This window comes from Podarcis bocagei (genome assembly GCF_964188305.1).
Source record: "Podarcis bocagei genome assembly, chromosome: 2".
Lineage (NCBI taxonomy): Eukaryota > Metazoa > Chordata > Lepidosauria > Squamata > Lacertidae > Podarcis > Podarcis bocagei.
In genome coordinates, this window is record NC_138126.1 from 18,659,512 (window position 1) to 18,679,046 (window position 19,535).

General features: G+C 45.5%; 1 protein-coding gene and 1 pseudogene across 3 annotated transcripts in view; one reads left to right on the forward strand and one right to left on the reverse strand.

Moving 5' to 3' along the window:
* Positions 1-19,535, reverse strand: part of MPIG6B (megakaryocyte and platelet inhibitory receptor G6b) — a 177,345-nt gene that overhangs the window by 13,196 nt on the left and 144,614 nt on the right. The window lies entirely within an intron of this gene.
* Positions 1,128-18,698, forward strand: LOC308581058 (TNF receptor-associated factor 1-like; annotated as a pseudogene). The gene is made up of 6 exons (XR_014013479.1): positions 1,128-1,213; positions 8,218-8,284; positions 11,289-11,576; positions 14,014-14,187; positions 16,020-16,168; positions 17,162-18,698. The product of XR_014013479.1 is annotated as a TNF receptor-associated factor 1-like (transcript).

Genomic DNA, 19,535 nt, shown 5'->3' on the forward strand with positions numbered 1-19,535 from the left:
TGGGGGACTCCCTGGTCCTGAATGGGGTAACTGTGCCCCTGAAGGACCAGGTGCGCAGCCTGGGAGTCATTCTGGACTCCCAGCTGTCCATAGTGGACCAGGTCAATTCTGTGTCCAGGGCAGATGTTTATCAGCTCCATTGGGTACGCAGGCGGAGACCCTACCTGCCCGCGGACTGTCTCGCCAGAGTGGTGCATGCTCTGGTTATCTCTCGCTTGGATTACTGCAATGCGCTCTATGTGGGGCTATCTTTGAAGGTGACATGGAAACTACAACTAATCCAGAATGCGGCAGCTAAACTGGTGACTGGGAGTGGCCGCCGAGACCACATAACACTGGCCTTGAAAGACCTACCGTACATTGGCTCCTAGTATGTTTCCAAGCACAATTCAAAGTGTTGGTGCTGACCTTTAAAGCCCTAAATGGCCTCTGTCCAGTATACCTGAAGGAGCGTCTCTACCCCCATCGTTCTACCCGGACACTGAGGTCCAGCTCCGAGGGCCTTCTGGTGGTTCCCTCACTGCAAGAAGCCAAGTTACAGGGAACCAGGCAGAGGGCCTTCTCAGTAGTGGCACCCACCCTGTGGAACACCCTCCCACCAGATGTCAAAGAAATAAACAACTACCTGACTTTTAAAAGACATCTGAAGGCAGCCCTGTTTAGGGAAGCTTTTAATGTTTAATAGACTATTGTATTTTAATATTCTGTTGAAAGCCACCCAAAGTGGTTGGGGAAACCCAGCCAGATGGGCGGGGTATAAATAAATATATTATTATTATTATTATTATTATTATTATTATTATTATTATTATTATTATTATTCGTTAGTTGCAGGGGGTTGGAATGGATGACCTCGAGGGGTCCCTTCCAACTCTGTGATTCTGCAATTCGGCGTGCAACGCCTGTGGCTTTCCCCCAACGAGTTATTTACCACCCTTCTGAAGCAAGTTAAATCGAAAGCGCTCTTTGTTTTCAGTTCTGATTTTGATTTGGCATGATGACTTACCTTGGACTTCCTCCCCGGGTCTGGGATTCCCCCACCCAGCGGCTGTGACGGCCTCCGCGGCCAACCAATCAGCTTTCCCTGCCCACTCTGCTTGGGTACATCCAAGGGAGGGGGAAAACTTCGTCCTGCTTTCAGATGGGAAGCCAGAAAGCTTCAGAAAGAGAGAGGCACATGACGGGCATCTGCAGGACCCAAGCAGACAATGAGGTACATGGTTGGTGGCAGGAGGGGAAGGCGACATACAACATTGTTTTCAGGGCTGGAGGGTGGATGGATTTCAGCAGGGGTGACTTTTCAGTCGAGAGAAAAGGCAAGCGACACGTGACACGCTAGCAGCTTTTCTTAAACTGTGGGTCCCCAGATGTTGTTGAACGACAACTCCCGATTTTTCAATATGGTTCTGCAAGTATCCTTTAAACACCTTCCAGAACTCAGAACTCCTATTGGAATAAACAAGTTCCGTTTTAAACACTGAAATACTAAGTAAGACAGATAACAACGTGTAACAGAAAAAGAAGCATGAAATTAGGTTAAAGGTGTGTGAAAGAAAGCAATAGAAGTGGAAAGAAATGGCAATTGAGTAGATTGGAAGTCTAACACAAAGGTGGGGTGAGGGGTGGTGGACGGTGATGGGAAAAGGAATTATCTGTGAATTAGAAATAAAAAATTAAAAAAAGAACTACAACTCCCATCACCCCTAGCTAGCAAGGCCAGAGCTCAGGGATGATGGGAGTTGTAGTCCAACAACATCTGGGGACCTGCAGGTTGAGAACCGCTGTAGAGGTTTCTAGCATTGTGTAAGCATAGAGAGTTTTTTTGCCTCCCTCCCTCCCGATGCTAGGCCTCGTGAACATCCAACAAGGCTGAAGGTTCGAAGATTCGGGACAGATAAAAGAAAGTGCTTCTTTCATGGGTCACAAAGTCGGAACTACAGAACTCACTGCCACATGAAGCAGCTATGGCCGCCATTTTGGACAGCTTTAAAAGAAGATTGGGTGAATTCATGGAGGATACGTCTATCCATGGCTAATAGCCACAATGCCCAATGCTCTGTCTTCATGCTCGGTAGCAGTCAGGCTTCTGCTGGAAACCATGGCGAGGGAGAGGGGTCTTTTGCTTGAATCCCGCTTGCAGGTTTCCCCGGATAGCTCAGCCAGTAGAAGAAGAGGCTCTTAACCTCCGGGTTGTGGGTTTGAGCCCCGTGTTGGGTTGGACTAGATCATGGGTAGGCAAACCAAGGCCCGGGGGCCGGATCCGGCCCAATCGCCTTCTAAATCCGGCCCATGGACGGTCCGGGAATCAGCGTGTTTTTAGGAATTCATTCATTATTTTTTTCCAAAATATAGTCCGGCCCCCCACAAGGTCTGAGGGATAGTGGACCAGCCCCCTGCTGAAAAAGTTTGCTATAATATCCTGGTCACTAGATGACTCCTGGGGTCCCTTCCAACTCAGCAATTCTATGATTCTCTTATTTTATCTGGTTGGCCACTGTGAGAAGAAGGATGCTGGAGCAAAGGGGTCTTTGGCCTGATCCAGTGTTCTTATGTTCTTGATGGAAAGCGGGGTGGGAAGGCAGGAGTTTTTAGCTGCCTGTGTCTTAGGGAAGCCTGGGCAACTGGTCCATCAACTCAGCATTTTCTGCTGTATTAGTGGTTCTCTGGGGTTTTGAGCGGCTGTTTCTCCCAGCCCTACTGGGACATAGAATCGCAGAATTGTAGAGTTGGAAGCAACCCTGAGAATCATCTAGTCTAACCCCTGCAAGGCAGGCATACAGTGGTACCTCGGGTTAAGTACTTAATTCGTTCCGGAGGTCCGTTCTTAACCTGAAGCTGTTCTTAACCTGAAGCACCACTTTAGCTAATGGGGCCTCCTGCTGCTGCTACACAATTTCTGTTCTCATCCTGAAGTAAAGTTCTTAACCCGAGGTACTATTTCTGGGTTAGCAGAGTCTGTAACCTGAAGCGTATGCAACCCGAGGTACCACTGTAATAATAATAATAATAATAACAACAAGAACAATTTATTATTTATACGCTGCCCATCTGGCTGCGTTTCCCCAGCCTCTCTGGGCGGCTCCCAACAGAGTATTAAAAACATGATAAAAAATATGATAAATGTACAACTTTCCCCTATGAGGATCAAACCTGCAACCTTGGCCTTATCAGCGCCATGCTGAGCTGCCTGCGGGGGATTTCAGGAATAGAACCTGCATGCAAAGGAGATGATCTACCAGTAATAACTAACAAACAAACAAACAAACAAATAATAATAATTTATTTATACCCTGCCCATCTGGCTGAGTTTCCCCAGCCACTCAGGGCAGCTCCCAATCAAATGTTAAAAACAGTACAGCATTAAATATTAAAAACTTCCCTAAACAGGGCTGCCTACCAGTGACCTACTGCCCCTCAAAGGCCCAAGAGACTGCCTTCGGTGGCATGGCTCAGCTGTGGGATAAAGAGGGGGCATGCTTTGAGGATCCACAATGACAGCTACCTTGCTTAGTCGTCCCCCCCCCCAAAAAAAAACCAAACCGTAAAATGCTTTGTGCGCCGCCCGGGAATCGAACCCGGGTCACAAGAATGGGAATCTTGCATGATACCACTACACCAGCAGCGCTGGCGACAGCTGCCTCCCTGAAGCTTAAAGGGGTTTGTGTCCGGTCAGAGCTTGGATGGGGAGACTGCCTGAGAAACTCATGCAAACAGCCTTGAATTTTATGATGGAAAAAGGCAGGACATCAATGTGCGAAAGAAAAAGAAAATGGTTTTGGAGCACCTGCAGTTATGCCCTTCGCTCTCCTTTCCTCCTAAAATATCCACACCTAAGCCAGAATTTACGGGTACAGTGGTACCTCGGGTTAAGAACTTAATTCGTTCTTAACCTGAAACTGTTCTTAACCAGAGGTACCACTTTAGCTAATGGGGCCTCCCGCTGCCGCCGCCGCGCAATTTCTGTTCTCATCCTGAGGTAAGGTTCTTAACCCGAGGTACTATTTCTGGATTAGCTGAGTCTGTAACCTGAAGCGTATGTAACCTGAAGCGTCTGTAACCCGAGGGACCACTGTGCAGCTTTTCGGTGGGAGCACGGCCGTAGGATCAGCTCTGCCCCTCCCCCCTCCTTCTCAAAAACTAAATTTGGGACGGATTGCAATTGATGAGACCTGTCCCACCAACAAGAGGCCCAAAACACTTTAAAATCCTTTGGATGAAGGGCCTAAAGCCTGGGTAATGAAAGAATGCTTTTGCCTGGCAATTAAAGAACTCCCAGTGGCTACACGGTGACAAAGAGAAAATACTTTGCACATGCTCAAAGGAACGCCGCCGATTGTTCAAATCCTCGTGTGACAAGACTGCAGCTGGAAACCGCAGTCCGGGGCGAAGCTAGGAGTTGAATTAAGTGTGGGAGGGGGGCAAGTTTCAACCTCAGCATTTCCACAACACGTAGGGCTGGGTATTCCCAGAGTGGTTTAACATTCAATTCCTCTTCACGGGAAGCTCTGGGAATGGGAGAGGAATAGAGGTCTATTTGCTTCAGGATGAGAACAGAAATCGCGTGGCGGCACAGCCACAGCAGAAGACCCCATTAGCTAAAGCGGTACCTCAGGTTAAGAACAGTTTCAGGTTAAGAATGGACCTCCAGAATTAATTAAGTTCTTAACCCGAGGTACCACTGTATGCTTAATTGTTTGGATTATTTTGATTGTGCTTGGATTATTCTGATTATGCACAGGGTGAGTCCTTTAAAAGAGGCCCCATGGATACACAGTGCACATGTTCCACGGGACTTCTTTTAAAAGACTCACACTGTATTTTGTGCTTTTATTATTTTGATTATGCATTTTGTGCTTTTGTTATTTTGATTGTGTATTTTGTGCTTCATATATTGTAACTTTGGCCTACGGGTATAGGATGGCATACGAATCAATAATAATAATAATAATAATCATCATCATCATCATCATCATCATCATCATCATCAATAGAAGTGGCATCACAGCACTTTAAATGTATGGCCGTAAACGTGGTCCGAGCGACTCTTCCCCCTTCCCACTCTGGAAAATGCCTCTGTGCCATTCTCAGCTTGCATGAGGCCCTTTCTTCTTCCTGAAAGCTGGGGAATTACATTTTGCCACTGCCTCCATCCATCCATCCAGCCGCCCACTGCTTCCCCTCCCCTGCACATCTCAGAAGTGGGGTTCCCCTGGGGCTCTCTCCCCCCTGACCACAGGAAAAAAAAATCCCTGACACTTGATGTCATCCGGTGACAAAGCTGAGTGGAATAAACGTTGGCTGCGTCTGGGGGGAGAAACTGTGATCTCCTCGCATGACTGGCAGGAATGTTGGGGGAAACCCAGAATGTTTGAACTGCAGCCTGAGTAACTAAAAACAAGGGGGAACCCAAAGCGAGACTCCCAGGTACAACAGTGGGAGCCAGGGAGGGGATGCAAAATGGCTGTAATCATTTGCAGAGGATCTACACTATACTGCGCTTGTGGCAGTTAAAAACCTCTGGCAGCAGCTGAATGGAAAGGAATCTGGCAACACGCCCGGCAGTCTAACTCTATTGATAGATAAAACTTTATTCGCATTAGCCAATGGCCATAGCAACAGTAAAACATTACAGTGTGCGCAGAAAACGAAATTTGATATAAGAGCACAATGTAAAGTCCTGAATCAGCCGTCAGTTAGTGGCCCTTATTCTGATTGCTCCGGCTACGAACCTAGCAACCTTTGCTGTTATCTGCTCATTTTGATCTGATACAGTGGTGCCCCGCAAGACGAATGCCTCGCAAGACGAAAAACCCGAAAGGGTTTTCCGTTTTTCGATGCGCTTCGCAAGACGAATTTCCCTATGGGCTTCCTTCGCAAGACGAAAACGTCTTGCGAGTCTTGCGATTTTTTTCGCTCCCCCCCTTTTTCTAAGCCGCTAAGCCGCTAATAGCCTTTTAGCCGCTAAGCCGCTAAGCCTTTAATAGCCGCTAAGCCGCTAATAGCGCTAAGCCGCTAATAGGGTTGCTTCGCAAGACGAAAAAACCGCTAGACGAAGAGACTCGTGGAACGGATTATTTTCGTCTTGCGAGGCACCACTGTATAAGAAAAGGACATTGTGGCAGTGGTTGAGTGCCCTGGGATGGTTAGTAGGAGCAGGGTGATGATCTCATCCCTCAGGTCTTTGTAGAGAGTACAAGACAGGAGGACGTGTGCCGCTGTTTCGGTGCTACCATCTCCACAGGGGCAAAGACGTTTCTCAGGCGGGATCTTTTGGAAACGACCCTCAAGTACCGCAGATGGCAAAACATCCAGTCTTGCAAGTGTAAAAGCACACCTGTATTTTGGGACAAGAAGTTTGTGCAGATATGGGGCCAAGGAATCAAAACGGAGGGGTGGAAAATGAAGATACCAAGGGCAGAATTTCCTTATAGTGGCCAGGTTGTTCTGATGGTCGATATCTTTTAGACGTTGACCAGTTAGACTGTTTGCTTTAGTAGGGCCCATGGTGAGTAGGTGTTGTGGGGATAGGACACAAGAGTTTTTGATAGACGGTTTTAAGCCAGGCACTTTTATGAGAGTCTTGAAGTACCAGGGATAGTAAACCGGGGGGGGATTTGAGTTTAGGCGGAGCCAGAAGTTAAGAGTTCTTTGCCAAGTCCGTACTTCTACAGAAGGGAGACTTGCCTCCAGTCTCAATGATGCGTTTGGGACGCATGGCGGTACAGGAAAAAATCTGCCTTAGAAACTTTGATTGAGCAGCTTCCAAAGTGCTAAGGTGGTCCAAATCTGAGACCCATATAGTAGCTGTGCTAGGGGTTTAGCTTGGAAGACTTCTAGGGCTTAAATATATCCACCTCAAGGGGCAGTAAAGAGAAAGGCAAAGTAGGAACAATCAAAGCAAAGCCCCAGTCTATATCTGAGAAGGAAACCTCAAACCAGTTCTGTAACAAACATAACAATGGAAGTAACTTCCCAGAGCCCTGGAAAGATATCAACTGTCAACACGGGGAGTAGAGAGGTGGTGACGCATAATATCAATGGGAACATACTACAGGTCCGGCAATTTTCGATCCAGAAAAAAGGCTGGAGCCTAACTCCACTGAGGGAAGTGGAGGTTGTCCCCTTCTTCCCTGGCAGAGAGGTGGGACGCCATTTTTTGGTTCACCTCAGGCGACAGAATGTCTTGGGCTGGTCCTGCTGCCACCACACCAGTTACTGATGCCGGCCAGGCTGGCCAATGGCCACGAGAGCTAAGTGGAGCCTCAGAGGCCCCATACTGTCAGACAAGAAGAGATGGGCATTTTCTTCCTGTCTTGCTCAAAGTATCAGGCTGGCCACTGTGAGAAGCAGGATACAGTGGTGCCTCGCAAGACGAAATTAATTCGTTCCGCGAATTTTTTCGTCTAGCGAATTTTTCGTCTTGCAAAGCACGGTTTCCCATAGGAATGCATTGAAAATCAATTAATGCGTTCCTATGGTCAAAAAAAGTCCAAACAAAGCCAAATTTGGTACAACAAGAGTTTATTAAGTGCTCTTTAAAGTCACACATACTGTAAAGAGCATTTCAAAATTCAAACCCAGAATTTTTTTTTAAAAAAAACAGCAGAGTGGCCCAATGGTCACAGAAAATCATAAAAATGCAGAGAAAAAAACCACAAGCTTCCAGATTCTTGCAAACCCCTCCCCAACTGTTCCCCCAGCCACCCAGCACACAGAAATTCAAATCCAGATTTTTTTAAAAAAAAACAGCAGAGTGGCCCAATGGTCACAGAAAATCATAAAAATGCAGAAAAAAACCACACAAGCTTCCAGATTCTTGCAAACCCCTTCCCAACACCAAGTCCTTGAATTCCAAACACCCCAACCCCAAATCCAACCCCCCCAAAAAAAAAGTTTTAAAAGCTTAACTTACCAAATGGCTGCAAAAGAAGTTTTGAAAAAGCTTCAAAAATCACCAAAGTCTTTAAAAACCTCAAAAAAGGCTACTATGTACACTGCGTTCTATGAGTTGCTCCTCGAAGTCAAGTCGCAACTGTATTAACGGTGTTAAGAAAAAGGAAACAAACTTACAAGACGTTTTCGTCTTGCAAGCAAGCCCATAGGGAAATTCGTCTTGCGAGGCATTCGTCTTGCGGGGCACCACTGTATTGGACTATGTAGGCCTGAGGTGGTGGGAGTGGTCTTGACCTTTCCTTTCTTTACTTTCTTGCCTTGCAGCTGTGAAATGTCCTCACCGGAATGCCTGAAGGAGAAAGGAATTGAGCTCCTCACCCATTTTGACAAGGTGGGTCTTAAGGAGATGATAGATGGTAGGTAGGTAGGTAGAAGAAGAAGAGTTTGGATTTGATATCCCACTTTATCACTACCCAAAGGAGTCTCAAAGCAGCTAACATTCTCCTTTCCCTTCCTCCCCCACAACAAACACTCAGTGGGGCTGAGAGACTTCAAAGAAGTGGGACTGGCCCAAGGTCACCCAGCAGCTGCATATGGAGGAGCGGGGAAGCGAACCCGGTTCACCAGATTACGAGTCTACCACTCTTAACACACTGGCTGTAGGTAGGTGTAGGTGTAGGTGGGTCCCCACGAGACAAGACACAGTGATAAGAGCAAGAACCTTTATTGAACAAACAGAACTGGACAACAGGGGCAAAGCAACTGCTTATAGACATTTCTCAAGGCCTGGGCCACTCCCACTCCCAACGTGATTGGCTGACCAAACTTCCAAGCTGCAAATCATAAGTCAGAGTTTAAGGGCCAGAGGCAGAGACCCAAATCCTGAAACGTTCTGTGATTGGATCTCATGTATTGAATCAGAACACAGGGGCTCAGAATCCGTAGTCCAGACTCAAGCTCAGGCAAACACAAACCACTGAATACATAACAGATTAGATAGATAGATAGATAGATAGATAGATAGATAGATAGATAGATGATAGATAGATATAGATAGAGAGAGAGAGAGAGAGAGAGAGAGAGAGAGAGAGAGAGAGAGAGAGAGATAGATGATAGATAGATAGATAGATAGATAGATAGATAGATAGATAGATAGATAGATAGAGATAGATAGATGATAGATAGATAGATGATAGATAGATAGATAGATAGATAGATAGATAGATAGATGATAGATAGATAGATAGATAGATAGATAGATAGATAGATAGATGATAGATAGATGATGATAGATAGATAGATAGATAGATAGATAGATAGATAGATAGATAGATAGATAGATAGATAGATAGATAGATAGATAGATAGATAGATAGATAGATAGATAGATGATAGATAGATAGACTTCTCCTCCCTGCGAACACAAATGAATGGCTGTAGGCAGTTGCGGAGGAACCCTCTCCAGCAACTGGGACAGGGCAGACCGTATGGAGTGTGCATGTGCAAAATCCCATATGGTCGCTGTGCGAGAGGCAGCCAATGTGGATGGCGTGCAAGCAGCGCCCATGGCCGCTCTACAGCTGGAGAGAGGCAGGAGCCATCTTGTCACTAATGAGGGTGTGGGAGAGATATAAAGATCTAATAGAACAAAAAAACACCTTGGTGGACAAAAAATAGAACAAAAGACAGTGGCTGGGGAAGCCCAGCCAGATGGGCGGGGTATAAATAATAAATTATTATTATAATTATTACTTCACCAATTGAATCTTCGTTACTTAAACCGCTTGGCGGAAAAGGGAAGTGGCCTACCTATAGAGATTTGATGAAGGATCAAGAAGGAAATTAAAAGATTATGAGGAAATATAAGATCGTTTTCAGAGTGGGTTACACTATAGACAATTACATGAGATGTACAAGGAAGACAACCCCAACCTCTCTCACCACCAAAGGAACACAAGTGAACAACACAAGTACGCTGACACCAAACTCTACATACATTGAGCATAATAGAAACACCGCTACCCGACCCCACCCCCATCCATCTCCCCTCCCTCCACCCCCTTTCTTTTTTTCCCTTTTTTTTCTTCTCCCCCTAATGCCTCAACAAATGAAACGGATTTGTAAAAATGTTATATGGAAAAAAAAACCCGAGGCATTACACTTACATTGTAAAACAACAAAACCCTTAATAAAATATTTTTAAAAAAACAAAAACAAGAAAGGGTTTAGTTATACAACTTCTAGATTTCAAAAGGAAGTTATAGAAGAAGTGAAGCTGCTGAAGAAAGCATATACAGTGGTACCTCGGGTTACAGACGCTTCAGGTTACAGACTCCGCTAACCCAGAAATAGTACCTCAGGTTAAGAACTTTGCTTCAGGATGAGTACAGAGGCCCCATTAGCTAAAGTTCTCAGGTTAAGAACAGTTTTAGGTTAAAAATGGATCTCCAGAACGAATTAAGTTCTTAACCCGAGGTACCACTGTAGTATCTTGCTAGAATGGGAAACAAAAGATGAGGAGGTCAAATTAGTCATGATCAAATGGGCACAATATATAGGACATAATATACAATTTGAGGACTGGGGAAAACTGAGGAAAATAGTTTTAAAATTTGCAGACTGTTCTCTTTTGAAAGAAAACTATATGAAAATGATGTATAGATGGTATAGAACACCAGTACAGATAGCAAAAATGTATAAAACTGGGTCAAATACATGTTGGAAATGTAAAGAAAAAGAAGGGACTTTTTATCATATGTGGTGGGAATGCAGAGAAGTTTAAAAAAATTGGGAAATGATATATAATGAATTGGAAAAAAATGTTTAATTTGACATTTGTAAAAAAAAAACCAGAAACATTTTAGTTAGCGATTGTAGGACAAGACCTGCCAAGAAAAATAAAGAACTTATTTATGTATACTACAGCAGCGGCAAGAGTCTTGTTAGCACAAGGATGGAAGAATGAGGAAATCCCAACGAAAGAACTGTGGCAAGAAAAATTGATAAGCTATGCAGAATTGGCCAAATTGACATATAAACTGCGTGAAAAGGACAACAGTGATGTCAAGGGAGAATGGAAACTTTTTACAAATTACTTAAAAAGTCAACAAAATTATTTGGACTCCTTGACAGGTTTTGAATAAACACCCACAAATTTATTAGTTGAACACAGGACAGATAAGGCAAGGATATGTACAATTTTATAATATGCAGAGAACAAAATGTGCAAAGAAATCAGAGAGGGGAGCTGAGGGAAGTCCTTGGTGGGAGGGAAGGGGGGGGGAAATAATGTGACTGATTATGTGGACTGATATTTTGTTATGCTGAAATTGTTTAATAAAAATACTTTTTTAAAAAAACACAACAAAATGACAATGGGCGATGCTCTCCTGCAGGTTAGCCTTCGATATCAGCAGGCTCACGGCGAACAAGTAGGTGGAAGCATGGCATCCCAGCACTCTCACCTGCTCGGGGCTTTGCAACAGTTATCGGGTCTGGACAAGCTTTGGGAGAGGCTAAAGTCTGACCTTCCGTGTAAGCAGAAGCTGGGTGAGCTGGAAACACGGCAGAAGACGTTGGAGAATATTGTCTCGGTTTTGAGTAGGGAGCTGGGCAGGAGAGAGGAGGCCCCTGCAAATGCCCTCGGAGAAGCCATGGCCAGGATCCTTTACCTGGAGGAGAAGGTAGGAGAAAGTTCAAATATATAAAAGTTCAAATATATAAAAGGATGTCACATAGAGGAGGGAGAAAGGTTGTTTTCTGCTGCTCCAGAGAAGCGGACACGGAGCAATGGATCCAAACTACAAGAAAGAAGATTCCACCTAAACATTAGGAAGAACTTCCTGACAGTATGAGCTGTTCGACAGTGGAATTTGCTGCCAAGGAGTGTGGTGGAGTCTCCTACTTTGGAGGTCTTTAAGCAGAGGCTTGACAACCGTATGTCAGGAGTGCTCTGATGGTGTTTCCTGCTTGGCAGGGGGTTGGACTCGATGGCCCTTGTGGTCTCTTCCAACTCTATGATTCTATGATTCTATGATTCTATGATTCTATGATTCTAAGTCTCATGCAGACCGCAGCTTGGAAAGACTAGGATTCACTCTCAGGAAACACTGGAGTAGGAACAGAGAGCCTATGGGCCTGCAGATTTTCTTGGGCTATGACTCCCCTGTTCCCTGACCATTGGCTATGCTGGTGCAAACTGGATATCTGGCCATATCTAGAAGGATGCACTTGTCCCTACAACAGACCTTCTGCAATGTTATTTAGCATTTTGTTTTGTTTTGGTTTTTTAAAAAATTATTTAATCATTTTTTCAATACAAACAACAACCGCAAAACCACATACAACAAAAACCACCATAACACTAATAACACAATTTGACATTTCAGATTTGAATACGTTGATATACCTATGACTACACCTTTTTAACAATATTTCCCCACCTCTCTCTCCGCCCCTGCCCCCCCACTTCCCACCACTATCCGCCTTATCGCTTCCGGATTTCTTCATATTTATCCACTCTTAATTTGCGTCGACATGCTATTCGTTCGTATGTAGCTAATCTGTCCATATTATCAATCCGTGTGCTCAATGGAATCTTTTTGTGGCTCTTCCAGTTCATCAAAACAAGTTTTTTTGCTTCTAATATAGCACGGTACACCCATTGTTATATAGCGTTTGTTGGCATCCATCTGTCTTAGGAGACAATGGAGTGCGTCTCCGGGGGTGAAGGCAAACGGCTGTGTTAGCAAAGTGACCTTTTTGGAACGCAAACTTGGGCAGTGTGTATGAAGGTCCTGGGCTGGCCAGATGACAAGTCCCTGCTCTCAGCCTCGCTGACGTGGTCCAAAGGAAAGAAGAGCAAGGGTTTTGGCACCAGCTGGGCTGCAGGAGTTGCCGAAAGGAGGCGTACAAGGCACATATTCAACCACCTTAGGGACTACATTCCAGATTTGTGTAGGGTTTATTCCTTAGCATTTATAAGGGCACTACTGGAACACTCAAAGCAGCTCCGCTACATCAGCAGGCTGAGCAGCCTTATCTTCCCATGCCTGGAGGGTCAAATTTGACAGGTGGGTGGGGCTAATCACCTGGCACTTAGTGGTACCAGGTGACACTGTGCTTTGAAGTCCTTTTGCAAACACTCTTATGCTGCTATTTAAATGTCCGGTTTCCAGAAATTTATAGAGTAGCACAGGGCTATTATTATTATTATTATTATTATTATTATTATTATTATTATTACTATTTTGCAAAACACTGGTCCAGATGAAACAATGATATGACTGCATTAGGCAACTTCCTCCATTACTGAAGGTAGGAATAATTTGATGCAAAAGACTTGGAGGAAGAGCCTTGAGCTCAGTGACAGAGCACAAATTTTGCCCACCACCTCTAGTTAGGGCTAGAGAACTGCTGCCAGTCAGCTGTTTTTGGACTGCAGTTCCCATCATCCCTGACCACTGGTCCTGCTAGCTAGGGATGATGGGAGTGTCGGAATTCAAGCCTTTATCAGGAGAAACTGGCAACTCTCCCAGGCACCCGGCTTGGTCTCCTGTTGACCTCCTTGTCTGCTTTCCCGGCAAGATCCAGGCAGAGGTCGCGATAGGCGATCCTTCTCAGCGTGAGAAGAATACACCCCTCTTTCCTGCCCCCCCAGGCAGGGGAAAGAGATAGACAGAAACGTATTTACATGCCTTTATTTCTGTCTTTGCAGCGTTACAGAAAACACGTCTGCTCTCTTCAAACTCCAACAGCCGAGAGACAAACTCCTCCTGTACTTCCTGTACAGCTCATATTACACTCTGAGCTAATTCCGGTGCTTCGCACTGTGAATAGACTGTCCCTCTGTTTCCCACGGAACAGTCCCAACATTCCCATTTATGTTTGGCTTTCAAGCTAGCAGTAGCTCGCGGCTGCATTGCTTCAATATCGTAACAGGGAGTTGTAGTCCATAAACAGCTGGAGACCCAAGTTTGGGAAACCCTGGTGTAGACAATACTGAGATGGTCTGAGGCAGCTCCTCTCATGTCCCTATGAGCATTTTTGCTTTATGTTCTGTTCACCTCGCACTCAAACAGACGGCAGCTTCCTCACAATACTCCGTTCATTTCCTTCCAGGTGCAACAACAAGACTCCCTCTTAACCCTGAAGGATGTGATAGCAACTTAGCATCCCGCCTCCAAGTCTTGGAGCAAACCACGTACGACGGGTGTTTCTTTTGGAAAGTCCCCGAGATGGGACTCAGACTGCAGGAGGTGCAAACAGGAAACAGGCCTGCCCTGTATTCCCCTAGTGAGTTGACCTGAAAGCGCAAGGAGGAAAGAAATGCAAAGGGGGGGGTTCTGGTTTTGTAAGAACGTCCTCTGTGAAGAGGGGCCAGTTCTTAAACTGTGGTGTAGTGGTTAAGAGCGGTAGACTCGTAATCTGGGGAACTGGGTTCGCTTCCCCGCTCCTCCACATGCAGCTGCTGGGTGGCCTTGGGCCAGTCACACTTCTCTGAAGCCTCTCAGCCCCACTCACCTTACAGAGTGTTTGTTGTGGGGGAGGAAGGGAAAGGAGAATGTTAGCCGCTTTGAGACTCCCTAGGGTAGTGATAAAGTGGGGTATCAAATCCAAACTCTTCTTCTTCTTCAACCACTCTGGTAACTGTATCTCTGGGAGGAGAATATGGGTTCCCCAACAACACCCAGGACCCTTAACAAAACTACAACTCCCAGAATCCTATGGGGGAAGCCATGACTGTGGTGTGAACATGGCCTTGATGTTAATAATAATAATAATAATAAAATTTTATTTATATCTCGCCCTCCCCATCCGAAGCCGGGCTCTGAGCGGCTAACAACAGTAAAATAATACAACATTCTCAAATACAACTTGGGAGATGCAAGGAAGCAGTGGCGTAGCGTGGGTTGTCAGCACCCGGGGCAAGGCAAGTAATTTGTGCCCCCTAACCCGTGGATTTGCGCCCCTAACCCGTGGATTTGCGCACCCTAACCCTAACCCCCAGATGTTGCGCCCGATGCGGCCGCCCCCCCTGCACCCCCCATGCTACGCCACTGCAAGGAAGGGATGTGAGTCAGCACCAATGGTGCCTCTCCATCTCCAGCCCAGCTTGCGACAAACCAAGTTTATCCACTCGGGTGCCATAACCCTGTCAGTTTGCAATTCTTAGTGCAGAAAGTATTGATCTGATGTGTAGAGATCTTTCCTATTCTACTTAATTCAAGGGGGTTCTGGAAGCTTCTCTGTGTGAAAGAAACAAGCAGAAGGCTCGTGATGTTTGAGTTATTCTTTCAGAGAAACTGAGTACAGCTGGCCTAAACAGGTTCTGCTACCTCTTCTGTCAAGGTCATGCTGACTATAAAAATAGGCCAGAAGGAGCCTGGGTTTCACATTCTCTTTCTTTCTTTCTTTCTTTCTTTCTTTCTTTCTTTCTTTCTTTCTTTCTTTCTTTCTTTCTTTCTTTCTTTCTTTCTTTCTTTCTCTCTCTCTCTCTCTCTCTCTCTCTCTCTCTCTCTCTCTCTCTCTCTCTCTCTCTTCCTTCTGGTATGGTGTTCTGTACATAGCACACTTGGTGTTAAGTCTTAGACCTATTGTGAGTTTAAGTTAAGTCTGCTGCAACTGGATTTCTTATGGGCAGTGCGAATCCTGAACGTTTTGGATTTGTGACCATTATGCTCATTTGCCTTCAGTAAAGCTCTGCTGGATGAAATATAATTGCCTCTGGTCTACAGTCATACCTTGGGTTGAATGTGCTTCAGGTTGAGCGTTTTCGGGTTGCACTCTGCGGCGACACGGAAGTAACGGAACGCATTACTTCCGGGTTTCGCCGCTCACGCATGCGCAGACGCTCAAAATGATGTCATGCGCATGCGCAGAAGCGGTTAATCGTGACCCGCGAAGTCGGGGTTTGCGTTCACTTCAGGATGCAAATGGGACTCTGGAATGGATCCCGTTCGCATCCAGAGGTACCACTGTATTTTGGGGGAACCCTGCAACGTGTTTCAGTTTTTACTCTGCCAATGATACGCATTGGAATTTGCTCTGGATCAATATTGAGTAGACTTTCAATGACAGACCCATCTTTTTGACGCCACCTGTTTCCTTCCCTTTTGCCCCCAAAGCGTTTTACACCAGTCGCTACGGTTACAAACTCTGCCTCAAGCTGTTCCTGAACGGAGACGGAGCAGGAGCAGGCACCCACCTCTCGCTTTTCCTCGTTCTGATGAGAGGAGAACATGACTTCCATCTCAAGTGGCCTTTCCGGCACAAGGTACGGGGGCTTTTGTGCTTGGGGTATAAAGGTAAAGTAAAGGGACCCCTGACCATTAGGTCCAGTCGTGACCGACTTTGGGGTTGCGGCGCTGATCTCGCTTTACTGGCCGAGGGAGCCGGCGTACAGCTTCCAGGTCATGTGGCCAGCATGACTAAGCCGCTTCTGGCGAACCAGAGCAGCGCACGAAAATGCCGTTTACCTTCCCACTGGAGCGGTACCTATTTATCTACTTGCACTTTGACGTGCTTTCGAACTGCTAGGTTGGCAGGAGCAGGGACCGAGCAACGGGAGCTCACCCCGTTGCGGGGATTCGAACCACCGACCTTCTGATCGGCAAGTCCTAGGCTCTGTGGTTTAACCCACAGCGCCACCCGCGTCCCTCTGGGACATGGTCCCACTAGGGGTATAGGAGAGTCGAATAAGAACCATAAGGCAGCGGTGTGGAGCCTGTAACCTTCCAAGCATTGCTAGACTCCAGTTCCCATCATCCCTGACTAGCTGGAGCTGAGGGGAGTTGCTATAACAAAACAAAACAAAACAAAAACCCTATGGAAAAAAGCGTATTAAAAATTTCCTGCTCTCTGCTGCCATCTGGTGTTGCATATTTATAGCACATCAAATCATTGTTTCTTTTCTAATGTTGCTGCGTTTTTAGAGCAGGATCTGAAATATGTTCCTTGAAGCTGGATTTGGTTTTATTCTGGATTGTTCCACTTGATGTTTCAATGTTTTTGCAAACCGCTTTGAGACCCCCCCCCCCAAAAAAAAATAAAGCGGTATAAAAATGATAATAATAACAATAAAAACTCCATGGAAGACGGTGCCTAGACATGCCATTGTGGTTTAAGGTTCCATTTGACAATGAGCTCATATATATCTAACACTGCCAACGACGTATGAAAGGCCACTCGGAAGCTGTGATGGTTACAATTGATTTGAGATTTGCAATTGAGAGACATGCCTTCTTTTGCCCTCTCCCCCCCCCCCCAGGTCACCTTCACTCTCCTAGATCAAGTCAACAAGCGCCACATCTCCACCTCCTTCCGCCCCTTGGAGACCTCGTCCTCCTTCCAGCGCCCCACAAGCGAAGCCAACGTGGCCAGCGGCCTGCCCGAATTCTGCCCCTTGAACTTGCTCCATGCCCCGGGGGCTACCTATATCTATAACGACACATTAGCCATTCAAGCTGTGATAGACATAAAGGCTTAGACTTCAGGCGACTTTCGCCCTTCCTACCATATGGCTGCTGCTCCGAGAGGCCGAGGTGGCACGTTTCCAAAGGAAACTCTGCCCAAAGGGAACCTTTGCTGCATTCTCCACAGTCTCTTCTCAAACGGGGTGCGACTGGAAAAAGAAAAAAAAAGGAAACCTTTGGAAGCTTCCCTTGCCCCCCCCCCCAAAACGCTAGCAAGACAGGGCAGCGAGCGCTCTGTGCTATCCGAAGAGGAAGAAAGTAAATTCAGCACCCAAAACATGGCAGGCTCTATAAACTTTATTCCAAGAGCTGTGTAGCGCTTTTGTGTAAAATCCAGGCTGTTGCGGCACGGATGAAAGGTGTGAACTTAAAAAAAAAGAGTGTTTCTGCCTTAATTCTAGTATCTCAACAGGTAGAGCTTTCCCCCTCCCTGTGGCACCATGCCAAGACTGCACCTGTTGGTTTTCCGCCTGCTGTACCTGAAACCAGCGACCCACCAAGCTGCTGTTGTGCCCTGCCGGTGGTCTGATAGGCCTTCAATGTTGTTGTTCTCTTCTCCCTTGCCTTCTTAGGACTGCAAGGTCAGGGAGGTTGTCAAGTTACCTGAAAAGACCACAATACACGATGGTCTCCTTGGAAGCGCAGCGTAGCACCGACAGTCTTGTTTGTAGGCGCCCAGAACTTTTGGCCATTAAAGTATTGAGATATGAGGTCTACTTCCCTTGTATTATGGTGGGTAGGATTTGTGCTTTTTATAAGTATGGATGGGTGAGCATTTGTAGGGTTTTTTTTGTTTTCGTTTTCCCAACTGGCTTTGATGCGTTTCGCCGTTATTTGCATCTTACTAAATTCGTAATTGCTCTGGAACACATTTGCGTGACAGGCAATGGGATCATGATCATAATAATGATCGCAACGACTGTAAATGATGAGCTACAGTCACGGTTGCACTAAGAACAGGCCCCAACGCTTAGACTTGATTTCATCGGAACTGAGTTAAGATGGCGGCTGCCAGCAACAAAAAGACCTTTGGATTGATTTGGCAGAAACACCAGTGTGTGAGGAGATGCTGCGAACTTATAGAATGTAGCGTTCCCAAAGCAATGAAGGATTGGACTCTGATTAATAAAATACACACGAGGCTTGACCAGCAAGACTCTGGGAGGAGTGCGTATAATAATAATTCTCTCCCACCCTCGTTTTATTCACAAAAGAACTTTTTACAGAGTGTTCGTAAAAACCAATCAGATTTCCTCTGAGCATTTCAAAAAAACGCCACGTGGGGACAAAGTTAAAAGTTAAAACTACAAAGAGCTAATTTGAGCATGCATAGTAGTCCAGAGTAATTAAAATAGGAAGCAAGGAGGAATGCTTTTAGGATTAGGAAACCCCGGAGGTCATAAACAGGAGAGGCAGGATGGATGTATTTAACATCTCTTTGTGAACTCTCTTCCTGGCCCTAAGATTAACAAAACTAACAATAGCTACATCAAAGAAGCTACCTACTATCTTTATGACCCAGGATGCCTGATGAACAACCAGTCTGTTTAGAATGCTTATACATGCCTGTCAGGCGTAGAGAAATCAAATGGCAGAGATGGAGAGGCTTGTGGGATTTGATCAGAAATTATTGTCAATGAATCAAACCCAGTCAACGCAATGCTTTCAGCGCGGACACAATGGCTTGGTGCATATTTTATAATTCCTTATAGTAATCCCATCTGATCACTGCTATAGAGGGGAATCATAGACATAAAACCCACACAGAAACAAATCATTGCTTGTTTTAACTTGCTTGTGGGAACAACTCAGAGACTGTGAAAGAAGGAATAACAACAGGAAGAATTGGAGGAACCATTGGAAGTGACTATGAAAAGCAGTAGAAGTCTGAGATGATCAGAACCCTCCAGACTTGAAGCATGCGAAGTCCTATTAAGAAATTTATAATTTGGCAGAATATTCGGATTATTTGATATGTATATGTATAATCTGGAATATTTAATGTGATTTGATTGGATTGTTAAAGTGGAAAATTTAATAAAAATGAATTTTTTAAAAAAGAACAGGCCCCAACTCCTTTCACTTGCCGAGGCCTCGTTCGATAGCTACCACAGAAATACACCATTTTCGGCAGGAATCTTTAAAGAGAGGAACTGAAATTACTGTTTT